At 39.0% G+C, this 18,696-nt stretch overlaps 1 protein-coding gene across 15 annotated transcripts in view; it reads right to left on the reverse strand.

Annotated features, from left to right (window-relative positions):
* Positions 1–18,696, reverse strand: part of CASK (calcium/calmodulin dependent serine protein kinase) — a 357,939-nt gene that overhangs the window by 307,987 nt on the left and 31,256 nt on the right. The gene's annotated exons all lie outside the window — the stretch shown is intronic.

Here is an 18,696-nt window from a genome sequence, read left to right on the forward strand (position 1 = left end):
CCTTGCACTGGCTGAGATAAGGGTAGTAAGACTTACCAGTACCACACTCTGTTAAGTGCATATTAAGTGTCATTTTAAGGGTTACCACTGAAAGAACTGAAACAGTGTCTAAATTCCAAACGAAGTGGGGGAGGGAATGGAGTGATGAAAAACAATCAAAGAAGAAAAAAAAAAAAAATCAAACAACAGGCAGGACAAGCAAAATACAAAATAAATTTAAACTCAAGTATTTTACTACTGTGTGCTAGGAGCATGAAGAAATACACAGAAAATAAACATAATCAATAAGGAAATTATAAAGTATATTAAAGGGGGACAAGTCTATAGGAAAAGAAGAACAACAACCAGGAACAGGGAACATTAAGGTGGGTTGGGACAGGTTTTATTATTGAACAGGATAGTTAGAGTAAGCCTCATTAAAAAGGTAGTCTCTGAGCAAAAGACTCCTTCCCCCTCTACGGCTGACCTAAAGGCACATACCTCCTGCCATTGCGGGGACCATTATTTTCAATGTATTGTCTCCTTCCCATGTCTGTCACCTCTAATTCTGTCCCTTTGACTTTTTCTATTCCTAGTACTTGGGCAATTCATACAAAGATTCATTGTTTCTGAAGGCATGTCATTGAGTGGAGAAATCTTACACTTTTCAAATTAAATAAGCCAAAATTTCCACAAGCAAGTATTCCTTAAGCAAAAGGCCTAATAAAAAGTGACCGATTCTGGACTATTTTTCCTGTCTACCACTTTTAGCCCATTTGGTACAAGTAGATGAGCCATCATCACACAACCTAATAAATCCCTCCCTCTCCCTGAAATGCAAAATGAACTGAGATTTTTGTGAAGAAAACAACGAAGAATTCTTGGTTGACTGTGTTGCACATGGTTGGCACCCTTCTTTAGGACTATGATAATCAGGCCAGAACACAATGACACCAAGGTCATCAAACTCCCAATCCACCTACCAGCTAGGGCCTGACTGCTGAAGCACAATCATTACCAAAGGAACTTAGTAAGTGGAAGAGCCTTATGCTAATCCCTTCAGGCCAGAGTCTGAGTTTATCCAGAGCTAAAACAAGCCATTTGAGAGAGTTGGCCTTTGGCACTGACTCTCTTCCAATTCTGGATCCCCTATCCTCACATGGTGCTAGCCAATGGCCCTCTCTTCCTCATTACTGGGTGCCATTAGTCATTGACAACACAAGCAGCCGGGAGGGGGTGGGGTGGGGGGGAGGGAAGTGCTGTCCCTTAGAGACTCTGGAAGGAAAGATGTTAGTGGCCGGTGCTATAGGAGGAGCTCATAGAGGAAGGCCGGTTACCTCCCCAATGCCAAGAGATGATGGGCACTCACAGGTTACACCAGATCAGGATCCCTAGGACTCAGGGCAGGGGCAGATCTGAAGAAGACAAATGTTAGCCAAGAACTGAGAAAGTTCAAATCCATGGAACTTGTCTGGAACTAATCCTGTATAAGATGTCTAACACAATAGCTGAGGTCATAGACTCAATCTATTTCCTCCTGTGTCCTCATATGACCAAATACTTTGTGGTTGAAAAGTAAAATAAGTGAAAAGCTTACAGAAAAGTGCTTTTGTGAGAAGAAAAGCACAAGCCAAAGGTCTGAAATTATGCCATTTGAATAGTATCTAAAATATACATTTTTAGAAGAACTTCTTATCCAAAATATTTAGTCATTCTACTAAGTGTTAGCAAAAAGAAGAAATCCATATTTCTGACCTTGACTCAATTCTGACCGGACTCAAAGAACAGCCTGAGAAGAAAATGCAAAATTATGCTGACCTTGCTTTCTTTGTTGGGGAAAAAAAAAAAAGGAGAATCCAATAATGTCGTCTAGAAAGACATATTTACACCGCTTAACATTAAATGCTCCAAACAAAAGGCTAATACTGAAGTAAAAGGTGAAAAATGCATACCAAGAACCAAGACTTTAAAACAGTACATCTGGTATGCAATTCATTGTAGGCCTGTAGGCAATTAGGGTTTCCTCAAACATCTTTCACAGAGCCGGCTATAACAGAGGAGAAGAAATGAGTTCCACTGCATGGTCCTATTTTATTTCGGCTGTAACACTATTAGTAAATAACAGTGAAAGCACTGAATAACAAAGAGTTTATCACTTGGAGAAAAAAAAAAAATCACAGAACACAATTCTTTCTAGGGAACACATCAAAAAAGCCATTACCATTCCATTTGTTGGAAAATTCTGGTACTTGCACCATACACAAATGCAGAGTTACTGTCCTTAATGAGATTGCAGTTTGTCACTTCCATATAACAGACTGGATTTTTGAGCTTGTTTTATGCCTCTGATTTACCACAAATACTTAGCTGATCCATAATACAAACAACCCAAAGTACTATAAATCTGCTGCTTTCATTTCTTGGACAGATAAAATGGACCTCTATACCAGCTGAGGAAATCACATTAGGCTAGAAATCTCATCTACAGGTAATACACTATTGATCAAGACTAATAATTCTTTTTGAAAGGGACCACGCAGCTTAAACCCTAACTCTAGTCGGTGAAATGTATTACAGTGATCAGAAAATAAAGATGGTTGGACTGATCAGTGGAATTAGCAAAGGCTGCTATTTCAATCACTGCCCAGGATACATGCAGCCTTGCCATAATGCTGCTTTTCACAGAACAGAGACAAGCATGAATGGCAACAGATGCTTACTGGTTTAGAGGAGTACTTGATTCAAATATACAATGCTTAATGTTTCCCAATCTTAATAAAGCATTACATAAATTAAACTATCAGCCACAGCACACAACGCTAAAGCTGTTAGAGCAAATCTGTTTTTATTGCTTTATCTAAAATCTTGGGAGAGGTTCCTCCCCTAAACCAGGCAGTCATTAGCTAAGAGAATAGTTTCACTAATGTGTTCTGTAAAAAGTGAAGTTCTGGACTTCTATCCTTGTCTCGAGTAGAACTGATCAGAACAAGGCATGGTTGAAAACCATCATACTAACCCTTCTGGTTCCTCCTTAAATTTCAGGGAGCCTTCTTTATGTCTTAACTAAATGTTAAAGCCGTCTAGTGTTGAAGCTCCTGCTCTTGAGGCAGTTGGCGTAGAGCATCTGCAAAGCCCTTTGAGCTTTCTTCCTTCTCCCACCTTTGACTTCTCATATGGAACATCTTGGTTTACCCTAAGTCTCAGCCATGCTGCGCTCTTCGTCACCGGAAACCTCACTACGGGGACACCTTCACTCCTAGTCACTTAATAATCTACTTCTGCTTATGCCCTCTGACTCAAGTTATTGAGAGGTTTTGAAGAAAGTAGTATTAACAACAATATCAAAGTGGTGGAAAGCCGGTGGAGAGGACTGCCAGGGACATGAGAATGCATGTGAAATGAAGAATTATCAGGAAGGCATAATGATGCCTCCCTTAAAAAAGATTATATTGGGGGCACCTAGGTGGCTCAGTCGGTTAAGCATCCGACTTCAGATCAAGTCATGATCTCGTAGTTCACGAGTTTGAGCCCCATGTGGAGCTCTGTGCTGCCAGCTCAGAGCGTGGAGCCTGCTTCAGATTCTGTGTCTCCCTCTCTCTCTGCCCCTCCCCTACTAGCACTCTGTCTCTCTCTCTCTCTCTCTCTCTCCCTCTCAAAAATAAATGAACATTTAAAAAAGACTATATTGATTATATTAGGGTAAAAATGATAAAGAAAATAATGTACTGCAATTACACTATAAAAGAAAACTTACCATACTGGAAGCCATGATTTTAAAAATTTGGTATTTAAAATTTGTTTAATATTATATTTGAGACAGACAGACAGAGCGTGAGCAGGGGAGGGGCAGAGAGACAGAGACACAGAATCTGAAGCAGGCCCCAGGCTCCAAGCTGTCAGCACAAGAGCCTGAAGCAGGGCTGGAACTCGCAAACTGTGGGATCATGACCTGAGCTGAAGTTGGCCACTTAACTCACTGAGCCACCCAGGAGCCCCCCAAAATTTGGTATTTTAAAAAGCCTGGTTTTAGGATTTATATGAAAAAAATTAATCCAATAAAAATACTTCGAGGAAAATGTAAAAATAGAAAAAACTTCAAATGGTTTAACTGTATGGTACAGAAAAGTGACCAAGGAATTAAGTTGGCTTAGCAGAACCATCTGGGCTGAGAAATACTTTCCTCAACAAAAAAACTCATTAATGTTCATTTAATTCTGATTACAATCTGTATATTTACATCCAAGTAGTAAAAAGCGTCCACAGGTCAAAAGTCCTGTACTTACCAAAGATTACCCACTCACATGTCACATTTACCATAGTCTTCCAAAAAGAGCAACTAGAATGATAAAATCATTAGTGACAGGTACTGTATTGGTATATTTTAGAATATATTATTATAGGTATTGAGCACTATATGCCAGCCATCTCTCTTAAAACTTGCTGGCATTAACTCATTAAGTTCTTGTAACTACTCTAAGATAGGCAGTGTCTTTATTCTCAGTTTTACAGAGAAGGAAACTGAAACACAGAAAAGCTAAATAACTTGGCCTAGCCCCAGAACCAGTAACTGTTTCAATCAGAATTCAAATCCAGAGCCCATGACTTTCCTAATCCCTATGTTATCACTACCTCACACCTGTATCAGACATATGTTCAAGGTCCCCTTGCTGAAGTTATCCAACCGTCTTTATAGAGGCAAGAATCCCCCTGTTGTATTTACCAGGAAAATTTGCAGACTTCAGTTGCCTTCAATGTTTTATTTACATGCTGTACTATATAGTAAGTATTCGCCTATAATATGAGAAAAATACTGTATTTATAGAAAGCGTCTCTCCTCATGTTCAAAGTTTGAGAAATAATTTTTGTTACAAAAAAGTGAAATTAACACTGCATATTTACTTAAGTTTCCTTTCTGATGTATGATTACACTATTAAGTGGCACTAAAAACATCTTTAGTTGGTTCAAAGGTGATACAGAACTAGAATATTAGCACTATTTCTTAGGGAGTAATTTTATAAATACATGGCAGCAACAATTCTATCAAGTGTCTTGTAGGCAGCAAATATACAGTCACACTCCTGTGTATCTAGCACTAGAGCAGGAGTCAAGAAAATATGGGTGCCCAGTCCTGGCTTTGCAACTGTTGGGTTATATTTTGGGTTATAGTCACTCTGTGCCCGTTTCCTCGATTTTCATAGAGGGTGTTAGAAGTACATAACTACTTCCATCCTGCCAAGATCTAAATTCGAACTTAGAGAAAAACATAAGGCACCAGAGGTTTCCTCAATAGGTTTTTCTTTCACTCCTGTCCCCATTTCATCTACCATCACAGGACAATCATCTTCTGTGACTGGAGATAAGAATATGTATGTTCTAGCTCTAAAATTCATCACTACTAGTTCCAACTCTCTGGTCTTTCCTCAACTAGGGGAATTAGACTGGTCCTTAAATTCTTTTTGTAGGGACAAGTCACTTCATGTACCCAAAGACTGAAGATTAACAACCAAGAGGAAGAGGCAGAACAATCATGAGACCCAGCATCTCCAGAGTGGAGGAAAGGTTTGTTTCTGACAGAAGTTACCAGATTCCAGCCCCGCTACCAAATAGATATTGTAAGCAAGGGCAAAACCTATAGTTGTAACTTGAGACTGCTAGAAAGACCAAAGCCCAGATGGAGAGGGTATGCCAACACCTAGTAGACCTAACTCTGCACTTTTGTTTGAAATACTCATTACCTTAAAAGGATGCTGTGGCAGTAGAATACCTGTGCCTAACAAAAGCAACTATTTAAGAAGGGATTTGCTGATTTCAATTCTGACCAATCAGATCAAACTACAACATCTACCAAAGGATTTAGCTAATTTTGATCTAAAATACTAGGCTCTGAAGAAGCCATTTAACCATTCTATACCATGAGTTTCTCTCCCTTCCCATAATATCTAGGTAGGATCATGATATCTTAATAATTTGGCACAAAGTTAGCCTGGTGGTATATAAAGTGCTGTAAAATACAACCAACTAAAGTCACAACAAAGCCTCAGTTACCAAAAGGGTTACCATACATCTTAGACATGGCTGCACAATATTGTGAATGTAACTGAAGTCACTAAACTATACAGTTAAAAGGGTGAAAATAGCAAATTTCATGTCATATGCATTTTACTACAATGTTTAATAATATTAAAATGGGAAGGAATAAAAATACATCTTAAAATGCATTTTATTTTCATGAGACATCAATGTATCTTTTTAAAAATTAACCAATACATGTTTTAAGTAAAATAAGCACATTATGACACTTGAGTTTTAAAAAACCAACTTTTTCACTAACAGCACTTATCAACATCAGTCATATAATGGTAAAAACAAAAAAACAAAAAACAAAATCTAAACAAAAAACCCCCAAGAATCAGAAAGTAAATGCTTATAGTTACAAGTGGATTTAAGTTATACATATTATACTTCTGTACACTTAAGTTTTATGTGAATTACACATGAATGGATTTGTGGGAAAAACTGCTAAAACTCAGCTTGAGAAGGTGATTTCTCCACAGTGAAAAATTTCTTTCTGTAAAGCAAGAGAGTGCCCAATAATTTACCTAAAATTCTAGCTTCTGTATGTGGTTTTGGTAAAGTGAGGCTCATCTAGAAGAAAGGTCAGATGTAGAGATGATTCCAGGGGTCACTTGAGCCAGTCCCTCATTTTATAGATGAGAACTCTAGGTCCACAAAAGGCAAGAGACAACCACCACCTCCCACACACACTCAAAACACATGCTCACAGACACATGAGGTGTGGTGACAGAGCTAGGACCCGAACTCTGAAAGTCTAAGTACAATAGGCTTCCTGCTCTTCATACTTTTCTCCATTTCTCTTCCTTCCAAACAATTGCCATGGCTCAAGAATGCCAAAGACATTTTTTAATTCCTATGAAACAGTTGGTTACTCATTTTTAAACAATTTTTATCTTTATCACGTTTCCTGAGGTATGTTTTGAAACTCACTATTCCTACTAAGTGCTCTACTATTCAAACGTTCTAAGAGTAAAATACGTTTAGGAGGTATTCTATAACATTCCTATCTTTAAAAATCTCAGTGCATATGAGCAAATTTAAGGCTCTGAAAGGTCCTCCGAAAAGAGGCAGACTTGTTAAATTTCATTAAAACAAGCATTTCCTGAAATTCTGAGCATACGACCTTTAAAAAAAAAAAAAAAAGATGGAACCAATGTTCTTTGAAACGTATTTTGGGAGATATTATCCTACAGCTTCATTCAAGACCTGGAGTATATACATATCTGTGGAATTGAATTCAACTCAGAACACATCAGATAAAGTGTCAACAAGAGGTACAGCTATCAACTGACTATACATCTGATTCTTAGGGGAGGAAATGTACTAGACTGTATAAAGATAATGGACCCTTTATAGTAAAAGAGTAAATTCTGACAAACCATTTTTATTCAAAGTTTGACAGAGTTTAAGATCATTTAAATATAAAAAAGCAAAACACAGATTCTGATGTGGAACCTATTCAGTACACAGACTCAATGAATATTCAAAGAACAGGACTGTGACATATTATAGATAGACTGAACACATGCTACTCCTTCATAGATCAAATATTATTAATATTGGTTTGGGGAAACTTCATAGATCAAATATTATTAATATTGGTTTGGGGAAACATTCTTTCTGTTGAAGATTATATACATTTGGTGGCAACCTGAAGTGATCATATAGGTTTTCTGATAACCTGAAAGAAGAATTTGGTAAGCCGAAGCTAAACAATCAGGACACCATTTTGTTAACTCTCCTACCAGGCATGAGGTGTTGGGAACTGGATATAAAATGAAACATTTCAAATTACATAAGGTATGCATAATTACATCTACTCGCACTAACTACAATGGCAAACTATGGGACATTAATTATGTTTCCAAATTTTTAATCAGTTGTGCACTAAATGGCAGGGACAATTAAAAAAAATTCCTTCCAGGGCACCCGGGTGGCTTAGTTGGTCGAGCGTCCGACTTCAGCGCAGGTTATGATGTCAGGGTTCATGGGTTTGAGCCTCGTGTCAGGCTCTACGCTGACAGCTCGGAGCCTAGAGCCTGCTTTGGATCCTGGTCTCCCTCTCTCTCTGCCCTTCTGCCACCCATGCTCTGTCTCTCTCTCTCTCTCTCCCTCAAAAAATAAACACTAAAAAAAAAATTTTTTTTTTAAATCCTTCCTATTTTGAGTAGATCTGTCTTAGGAGTATACCCTTGTTGCCTGGGAAAGACATGCTGGATATGCTGGATGGGAGAGTCCTTGCTGTAATCAGGACGGGTTTACATTTACTCATGGGCCCATGTGACTACTTGGTAGCCTTTCAATTCTGGCTAAACAGCCAGAGTACTTGAGCCAAGTACTTGAGAAGGATTAAGATGGTTTCCTTGCCTGGATGTGTTTTAGTTTAAATTACCTTATGCTGCATTAACATGTGAGATACCCTCTATAACCATAACCTAGATCCTACCTTCTTACCAGTGATTAGATTTCTCCTTGGTATGGAAACAAAAAAGTCAGTCTTACATACGCACCTCCATACCTCTTTCAGAGTATCTATCAATACTAAACTCTGTCCAGAAGATGGAGAGGAGAAGCTGGCTTTCTGACGGAACGGAGTCACATGACAAATGAGGGCACACTGTGTCCCAACGCACATACGATGGCAGCATTATCACAGGTGCTTGCTTGGCCTATCCACCCCCCTCTATTCTGTCACAGGCCATGCTGGAGACCCAGAGCTGGCCATCCCCGGTGGAATGGACTGAAGTGGCTGACTACATGGAAGGGATTCAAATGTCCAAGCAGGGCTATGAAAATATTAGGCAGATAATATTTGGTTCTAATTTTTCTTCCAATTTCACATTTTCAAATTCTATTTTAAAATCTGGAAATCCTAAGCAATACTCAAATGTTTATTAGAAGTACAGCTGCTCTATTTGTTTATGCTTTAGAACTGTACTGCTGATGTTAAGAACTTCCCAAGTAAATCACCAAATAATTGAAAGAATTACTCAACTTCTGAGCTCAAAGATAATTTTACATATCAAAGAGAAAAATATGCAAGTAAAATGACCTTATTTTATAGAAATTAAAATCATACTTCACTGTCTTTCATTTATAATTTCAGAATCGCTCTTAAGGGGATCCAATAAGATGTTGCAGAGGGAAATGAAGTTGAAAGCAACAGAAAAATGCAGAATTATTATTTTGGCGACTAGAGCTAGTGTCATTTGTTAGAAACAGTAAGAATCAATCTGTTATCACACTAAAGAAAACAATTTTTTTCAGAAAATGCTACAAGAATATGTAATTTCATTTATGATCACTTAGCAAGAAACCAATTATTCAGTTAATAGTATTAAAAACATGAAGGAGGACTTCCTGTCCTAAAAGCATTCATTAACATTCAGGTTCAACACCAGACCTCTTAAAACCCAAACAGAAATATTTGGTGACTTGCGGGTTTTTTAAATTTAAATTCAAGTTAGTTAATGTATAGTGCAGTATTCATTTCAGAAGTAGTATTTAGTGATTCATCACTTATATACAACACCAGTGCTCATCACAAGTGCCCTCCTTAATGCCCATCACCCATTTAGCCCATTCCCCTATCCTCCAGCAACCCTCAGTCTGTTCTCTGTATTTAAGAGTCTCTATGGTTTGCCTCCCTGTTTTAAAATTTTTTTTAATGTTTATTTTTTTAGAGAAAGAGCACAAGCCAGGGAGCGGCAGAGAAAAACAGAATCCGAAGCAGGCTCCAGGCTCTGAGCTGTCAGCACAGAGCCCAACACAGGGCTCAAACCCACGAACCGCTAGATCATGACCTGAGCTGAAGTCGGATGCCTAACGGACTGAGCCATCCAGGCGCTCTGATTTGCCTCCTTGTTTTTATCTTAGTTTTCCCTCCCTTCCCCTATTTTCATCTGTTGTGTTTCTTAAATTCCACATGAGTCAGATCATATATTTGTCTTTCTCTGACTTATTTCCCTTAGCATATTGCACCCACGTTGTTGTAAGTGGCAAGATTTCATTCTTTTTTGATCACCAATATTCCATTGTATAATATATACCACATCTTCTTTATTTATCAGTCAGTGGACATTTGGGACCTTTCCATAATTTGGCAATTGTTGACAATGCTGCTATAAACATTGGGGTGCATGTGCCCTTCCAAATCAGCATTTTGTATCCTTTGGATAAATACCTAGTAGTGCAATTGCTGCATCATAGGGTAGGTCCATTTTTAGCTTTTTGAGAAACCTCCACACTGTTTTCCAGAGTGGTTGCACCAGTTTGCATTCCCACCAAAAGTGCAAGAGGCCTCCCCTTTCTCCACATCCTTGCCAATAGCTGTTGTTTCCTAAGTTGCTAATTTTAGCCATTCTGAGAGGTGTGAAATGGTATCTCATTGTGGTTTTGATTTGGATTTCCCTGATGATGAGTGATGCTGAGCATCTTTTCATGTGTCTGTTAGCCATCTGGACGTCTTCTTTGGAAAAAGTGTCTATTCATGTCTTCTGCTCATTTCTTCACTGGATTGTTTGTTTGTTGAGTGTTGAGTTTGAGAAGTTCCTTATAGATTTTGGATCTAACCCTTTATCTGATAGGTCATTTGCAAATACCTTCTCTGATTCCATCTTTTGCCTATTAGTTTTGCTGATTGTTTCCTTCACCGTGCAGAAGATTTTTATCTTAATGAGGTCCCAATAGTTCATTTTTGCTTTTGTTTCCCTTGCTTCTGGAGACATGTCTAGTAAGAAGTTACTATGGCCGAGGTCAAAGACATTGCTGCTTGTTTTCTCCTCTAGGATTTTGATGGTTTCCTGTCTCACATTTAGGTCTTTCATCCATTTTGAGTTTATTTTTGTGTATGGTATAAGACAGTGGTTCATTTTTCTGCATGTGGCTATCCAGTTTTCCCAAATTTAAATTCAAGTTAGTTAATGTATCATTTGCTGAAAAGACTTTCTTCCATTGGATAGTCTTTCCTGCTTTGTCAAAGATTAGTTGGCCATACATTTGTGGGTCCAATTCTGGGTTCTCTATTACATTGATCTGTCTGTTCTTGTGCCAGTACCATACTGTCTTGATGATTACAACTTTGTAATATAGCCTGAAGTCCAGAATTGTGATGCCTCCAGGTTTGGTTTTCTTTTTCAACATTACTTTGGCTATTTGGGGTCTTTTCTGGTTCCATAAATCTTTTAAAATTGTTCTAGCTCTGTGAAGAATGCTGGTGTTATTTTGATAGGGATTGCTTTGAATGTGTAGATTACTTTGGGTAAAGACTTGTGGGTATTTTCAAGTGCAACTTGCTTTTAATTCCGGGAGCTACCATTCCTTGAACATCCTCAAGTGAGTGGTTTCATACTGGTTGGACATATAAAAATAGACAAGTTGCTTTACTGAATCCCAAGAATGAAAATTTTTTTAAGTAGGCTCCACACTCAACATGGGGCCCAAACTCATAACCCTGAGATCAGGAGTCACATGCTCCACCAACTGAGCCAGCCAGGCACACCAAGAATGACATCTTGTATAAAGTAACATAAGGCATCACATTCTGCTGACACATCTTTATGATTAGCTTTAGATAGTGGTTTTGTCCTTTGCTTTGTGGTTTTCAGACTTAATTCCTCATTCACCCCCACTTTAGGTTTATTAATAATACTATAAGCTCTGTACAATTTTGGAAACTGGTCCGACTTCCTTGGGTCTAACACAGTGCTAAAGCCATCTCTTTTCACTTGTACAACACTATGTGAGAGAGATCAAGTACTTTTTGTCCTTGCTCAACACTCCTAAACAGTGAAGAACACAGTATTACTCCTATTTTAAAGATTAAAATGGAGGTGCAGGAAGCACAAAGATGACTCCAGTAACATCCTAGTATCTTGACTTGGGTGCTGGTTATAGGAGTGTGTTCAGTTTGTAAAAGCTCACCAAGCTGCACACACTTATGGTTTGTGTATGCTTCTGTAGGTTATACTTCAGTAAAAAGTTCAGAAAAGTAAAAAACTAAAGATTCAGATCTTGAAAGATCTAGTGACTTGTCTAAGATCAGTGGTAGAAGCTGGCCCAGGCTGCAAGCCATGCACCTCTCCTCAGTGCTCTCCATCACACTGCCCAGGTTGTTTTCACTGTTGATCATTCCCTTCCACCCAATCTGTCGATCATTAACAATAAAATATCATGCCTCATCAGAATATGCCTGAAACACCACACTTAGAAAACTTTTTCTTCCAGGCCGCCTGGGTGGCTCAGTCAGTAAGCATCCAACTTCAGCTCAGGTCGTGATCTCACGGTTCATGGGTTCGAGCCCTGCATTGGGCTCGGTGCCTCCCTCTCCCCCACTCACACTCTGTGTCTGTGTCTCTCTCTCTCTCTCTCTCTCTCTCAAAAATAAACAAACATGAAAAAAATTTAAAAAGAAACCTTTTTCTTCATGTCAACTTAATTTTATATGCACAAATATATATTCCTCCCAAACCCAAACCTCTTCCTATCTAGGAGATCCAAATGCATTTCACTAATTGATAACCATGCTTTGGTAGTCTGACTGCAACCCTTATAATTATTGCATTGTGTACAATTATGCTTTAACCAGAAGATACCTCATTACCTAAAGTGTTCAAGTCCATCCTTACACTTTAAAAATGCTAACAATTAAAATGTGGAAGAGAAAAGAATCTTCCTTCATTCCCCATAGCTCTTAGATTATTACCTGAAATGATAGGGAAAGGTTGGTAGAACTGTGGAGACTAAATTTGGTTACATAGATATTTCACATTTATCTTTCTCAGCTCATCTCAACACCACCTAGACACATACTACATCCATCTATACTAATCGCAATCATCTTAAAAAGATGAGCTTCTCATCTGCTCCCAATACCTTTGTACTAACTTTTACAAACTATTTCCTTTGCCTAGAAGACCCTTCCTCTTATCCAATCCCTCTCCACTAATCCTTCAAGATTTAGCTTCAGTACCTCAGAATTGCTTTTAATTCCCCTCACAGCAAGTAAAGCTTTCTTCCCCCTTGGTGCTCACAAAGCACAGGACTTCAGTACATTAATAGGAAGAATAATGAAGAGTCACAAAATTTACTGATAAAATAATAAAGTATGTTGGAGAGTCTGAAAGATAGCTCTACTCAGAAGTTGGAACATTCCCCCATTTCTCATTCTCGAAGCAGGATGAGCTCCCTTTCTCTGCTCTGTCACAGCACCCACAATTGCAATTTTAAACAATTATTTGTAGAATTATTTAACTTTGGTCTCCCCCTGTAGACTAGTAAGTTCCATGACAGAAAGGGCACCCTCTAGGTTTTCATGGCTATATCCCCAGGGCTCAGAAGAACCTGGAACATAGTAATGGTTCAACATGTTTTGTTGAATGAATGTGTCCAATAAGCTGAATACCATTTTGGTTCATTTGATATGCCATTTTTGTTCACATGGGACCACCCTGATTTACTGCTTCAGAAATGATACAGACTTTGGGGCACCTAGGTGGCTCAGTCGGCTGAGCATCTGACTCTTGATTTTGGCTCAGGTTGTGATCCCAGGGTCGCAGGATGGAGCCTCATGTTGGGCTCTGCACTGTGCGTGGAGCCTGCTTAAGTTCTCTCTCTCCCCCTCTCCCTCTCTCTCCCCCCTCCCCTATTCACACTCTCTAAAAAAAGGCAGTGACTTAGCATGCCAAAGCAGCTTCACATATGCAACTTATGTTTATAGACATTATGAAACAATCACAGTAACTATGAACTAAGAAAGTAAAATAATTATTTACATGTTTACTGCCCCCAGTTAAGTGAGTTTCCAAATGGCAGGGACTGTGTACAATTATAGCAAGGTAGGTGACCTGAGGATAGAGTCAAAACCTCCTCAGGCTCCCAACTTTACCATTCAAGAGCTTAATAACCCTGGACAAGTGACTTAGACCTCTCTGAGCCTCCATTTACATAGATCTATAAAGTGAGGATAATACTACCTACCTCCTGAGATTATTGTATTTTTTATCCAGTTTCACTGAGGTATATTTAAGATATACTGAGGTATAATTAATAGAAGTATGTACTTAAGGCATACAATGTAATAACTTGATATATACACTATGCAAGGATTACCACAATCAAGTTACCAATTAACATTTCCATCAATTCACATAGTTACCATTTTCTTTTTGTGGTGAGAACATTTATGACCTACTCTCTTAGCAAATTTCAATTACACAATACTAACTATAGTCACCATGCTATACATGAGATCTCCAGAACTTACTCATTCTGCACAACTGAAACTTTGTACACTTTGAGCAACATCTCCCCATTTCTCCTACCCCCTAGCCCTTAGCAACCATCATTATACTCTCTGCTAGGAGTTTAACTATTTTAGATTCCATATAGAAGATCATGCAGCATTTGTCTGTGTACTAGCTTACTTTACACAGCATGAAGTCCTCCTGATTCATCTATATTGTCACAAACAACAGAATTTCCTTCTTTTTTAAGGCTAAACAATATTACACTGTTTGTGTGTATACACATACCACATTTTCTTTAGGTCTTCATTCACTGGCTGACATTAAGGCTGTCTCCATAGCTTAGCTATAATGAATGGTGTTACAATGAACAAGGGGGTGCAGATCCTCTTTGATATGGACTTCATTTCTTTTGGATATATACCAAGAAGTAGAATTGCTAGATCATACGGTAGTGCCATCTTCTGAGGAACCTCCATGTTGCTTTCCAAAACGGCTGTTCCCATTTACATTCCCATCAACAGCACACAAGGACTTCCTTTTCTCCACATCCTTGCCAACACTTGTATTCTTGATAATAGTCACATTAACAGATGTGAGGCGATAGCTCACTGTGGTTGTGATTTGCATTTCCCTGACGATTAGTGATGCTGAGTGATGCTATGAACTTCCCTCTTAGAACTGCTTTTGCTGCTTCCCATGAGTTTTGGTATGTTGTGTTTCCATTTTAATTTTCAATATTTTTTAAGTTTCCCTTTTGATTTCTTCTTTGACCCACTGGCTGTTCAGGAATGTGTTGGTTAATTTCCACATTTGTGAATTTCTCCAAAATTCCTCCTGTTACTGATTCCTAGTTTTATATAGTGGTGTTTGAAAAAGGTACTTAACAAATTTGAAATCATGTTAAGACTCAAAGCGGCCTTCTTTGGTCTGGGGCTCCACAGGGGTTTTGCAACCTCCTACCTGGAAACCAAAGCTCATACAGAGGCACTTTTGTTCATGCACGGCTGCCAAATATTTGTTTCTGTTCGGGCTGGGGTTCTCTTAGTCTGCCATCTTGCTCCAACTAGACAATTTAATAGAACACACTGTTGTGGAGGATTAAATGAATATATACATAAAATGCTTACCATTGTGCCTTGTGTTTAATAGGCACCAAAAATGCTTATTTACTAGTAAGCACTAATGTCTAATGTAATGGCTGACAACTGTTGCTCAAATATCTATTGTTTGATGAAGCTTCCCCATGTACCTCACAGGATATGAAAATTTGAAATCCTAGAAAATGAGATTCTAATGGCCAGGTACTACTTATCCTCTTCTTTGATATGTTAATTCTTTTCAACAGTTTTTTCAAGGAATACCTGGAAGAGATCTAATCAAGGAAAACTAGCAAAGTACAGAGGTCACAAACATCCCAAGTAGCACAAAACATTCTCTACTAGAATTTGTCTTTGAAAGCTCTCAGTCTAGGTAGAACTTGTCTTTCAAGAATCTCAGTGTAGGACACTGCCAAAAGGTAAAGTTTATGGAATTTAAAACTCTTTTGATGGACCAAGGACATTTACGTAAGGGTTAAGAATATATGGTAAGTACCGAATAAAACAACCACAAATTTCTTTTTCATTTATAAGAGAAAATGATTATACACCATCCAAAAGGTCCTAATATTGAACTTGTAAGCAACTAGTTGTAAGTTCACTTTCTACTTAACCATATCTTTCAACATGGCCAAGAACCAACCCCTGAGTAAACTGCATCGCATCACCTGGTGGCTGAAATCAGAAGATAGCTGGAATGGCTCTTCTGCTTTAATAGAATCATACAGAGAACACACTTCCCCTTTTATTTTCTTGACCATTTACCTATCACTGATTTTCTTTCTTGGCAATTATGTCCACATATTTCTTTGCTCATACTTTTTCCTTGTTTTTTTTTCCCCAAATGTTCCTGTCCTTGGGAAAAAACACTCCCTGCTAGTCCTGATTTCTCCCAATTTAGGGGTAAAAAGTAGATGTACACCAAGCTGCCCATTAATGCTTAGAATATACCTATATGAGGAAAAAGAAAAGACTTCGTGGAAAATTAGTCTTGAGAACTAATGCCATCAGTCTCTAACAAATTCAACAGGACTTTAAAGCTGGTTATTCTTGTTATGTGGTAGCAAAATGTTTGATAACACCACATGACACATCAGTCTATAATTTAAGGAACTATAGGAAAATTTCAGGATATGGGTATGGGATCGTTTGTTCTTGCAGCTTTTGAGTCCGGTCCCAGGAGAGACCAAATCAAACTAGAGCTAGACGTAGAAATGCCCGCAGCCTTCAATCCAGATTGACGGAGAGTCACATAATTTGAAGTTCTGCAGGGCTGTAAATATCAACAGCCTCTGCACTTCAAATTGAGGTGATTATAAGCAGTAACTCAGAAGTAGCTGTCTTAGCAGGAGATAAGACCACAGCCCCAAGCTGTTTTAAGAGTTCTCTTCAGGACAAGGAAGAGAACCAGCCAGCAAAAAAAAAAAAAAAATCAGATTAAGGATGTTGCCTACCTCAAGGCAGCTGGCTATTAATTTAAAAGCTAAAAGAAAAGAGCTGAGCACAGAAGCCAGTAAGCAGAAGAATTTAAGCTAAGAAACTATGTCTAGATGGCTTCTCCTCCATGGAGCTTACTGAAAGCAAAAATATCAAACACTCCTAAGTTCTTGAGGGTATATCATAGAAACTCTAAGACTGCTTTGCAGCAGCCAGCAAGTATTAAGTCTCTAAAAATAATTCATGGCCCCAAATCCTCACCAACAGAACATTTATTAGCTGTGAAAGCTGTGCATTCCCCAAGAAAGCTGTGCATTCCACAATGAGCGCTTGAGATAGGGCCATAGAGAACAATGGACAACAAAGAATCTCTAGAGAACAGTCAGGGGCCTCTTCTGGGGCAAAGGAAATCCCCCTGTATTATTCAGAATATTCCAATTGCTACTTTGACCCTGTTATTTAGCTAACCACACCTACCTTGCCTTTGGGGACTGAGTGCCACTTGGCCTCTGCCACCCCAGGATCTAATTACCCACCCTGTATTTAGGTTTGCCAATTCAGTGGCAGCAGCTCCCACTATAATTTCTGACCTATAGGGAGGAGCAATCACAGGGCTCCTCAAGGATGCTGGGGCTCCCCTCACAAATTTAGTTCCCAGGCAAAGGAAATCCTTCCAGAGAGGAGAACCAGAGGCTGTCAGGCCACCCAAGGAACTTTCTCAACTGCCAAGGCAGGAAGTCTTTGCTCTCTTCCAGCCCAGTAGGATTTGGTCACTGCTATCTTTCCCATTCTCCCCTCTTTTTGGGTGGGAACTTTTACTATAGTTACCCTATTTTTCTTCCTACTTAGGTAACAATTGGGGAGATGGCAGTTTGCAAAACACCAGACCACAAGACATACCCAGACCTAATGGGGTATACTGCATATCACCAAGAAATTGACTTGGAAAAATGGACAAGATAACTAGGTAACACTTTGAAGGTATTTCCATTGAGGATGGGGGGGGGGGGGCAGAGCATATTCTTTGTATGGGAAAAAGATTGAGTGGATAGTTAATGGAGTATACTATAGCAAAGACTGTTAACAGCCCACTTAATATCGATTCTCCCTTTTTTCTTGCTACCAGAAGCCCATAGTTGTTGGACTCCAATATGCTCAAGTAAAAACAGACGTCCCAGCTTTCTGGTCAATGAGGGGGCCGTGTGATATAGTTTGGTGGCCAGTGATACAAAAGCAGACTTCACTGGATGTGCTTTACAGGAAAGTTCTTTAAAGAAGTCTCACACATCTGGCAGGCACCATCTTGCTCCTCCTCTTCCAGCCTGCCGAGAACGTAGACACGAGGACTCAGGAGTAACCCTACAACCAGGAGCCTACACTAGAGATGGCTGGGAAGAAGGCTAGAAGGCACGTAGGCCCTAATGGTACCCCAGAGACACTCTATCAAGCCTGGAATGGTAAATTTTGGAATTTTAGGAGTAAAAAATAAACTCAAATTTAAGGTCACTATTGTGGTTTCTGTACCGTGTAGTAAAATTAAACTCCATAACTGGTACACAGAGAATCCTTTAACTTACTGAGGATTTAATCAAATTTAGAGTCAAAATAGAATCTATAAAGAAATTGTCATTGGAGCGCCTGGGTGGCTCAGTCAGCTGAGCGTCCGACTTCGTTTCAGGGCATGATCTCACAGTTCCTGAGTTCGAGTCCCATGTCAGGCTCTGTGCTGACAGCTCCTAGGGCCTGGAGCCTGCTTCGGATTCTGTGTCTCCCCCTCTCTCTGCCCCTCCCCTGCTCACTCTGTGTCTCCCTCTCTCTCAAAAATAAATAAACAAAAAAAAGTTCATAAAAGAAATTATCA

Source organism: Neofelis nebulosa, chromosome X (assembly GCF_028018385.1).
Source record: "Neofelis nebulosa isolate mNeoNeb1 chromosome X, mNeoNeb1.pri, whole genome shotgun sequence".
Taxonomy (NCBI): Eukaryota; Metazoa; Chordata; class Mammalia; order Carnivora; family Felidae; genus Neofelis; species Neofelis nebulosa.